Source organism: Penaeus monodon, chromosome 27 (assembly GCF_015228065.2).
Source record: "Penaeus monodon isolate SGIC_2016 chromosome 27, NSTDA_Pmon_1, whole genome shotgun sequence".
NCBI lineage: Eukaryota > Metazoa > Arthropoda > Malacostraca > Decapoda > Penaeidae > Penaeus > Penaeus monodon.
Genome location: NC_051412.1, coordinates 38,104,070 through 38,104,323, shown reverse-complemented (window position 1 = coordinate 38,104,323; position 254 = coordinate 38,104,070).

Below are 254 nucleotides of genomic sequence, written 5' to 3'. Positions count from 1 at the left end.
ATGTGTCACAGCACCGGACTTCCCAGGAACTACGCAGCAAGGACGTGGTATCAAGACGGGCAACGGGAAATACCAGCAACCCGTAGTTACGTCGTCGAGGCTGTGACACTGCTGCAGGAAGTACCAAGAGCTCCGCATGGGGGACGTGTTAGTGTGTCGCCGGGCGCACATGCTGGCTGCGACACGACGGTGGAATGTCTTGCTACTTAGCCTGAATACCTAAGTGGGGAAGACGAGCTTAAGAACACAGACCA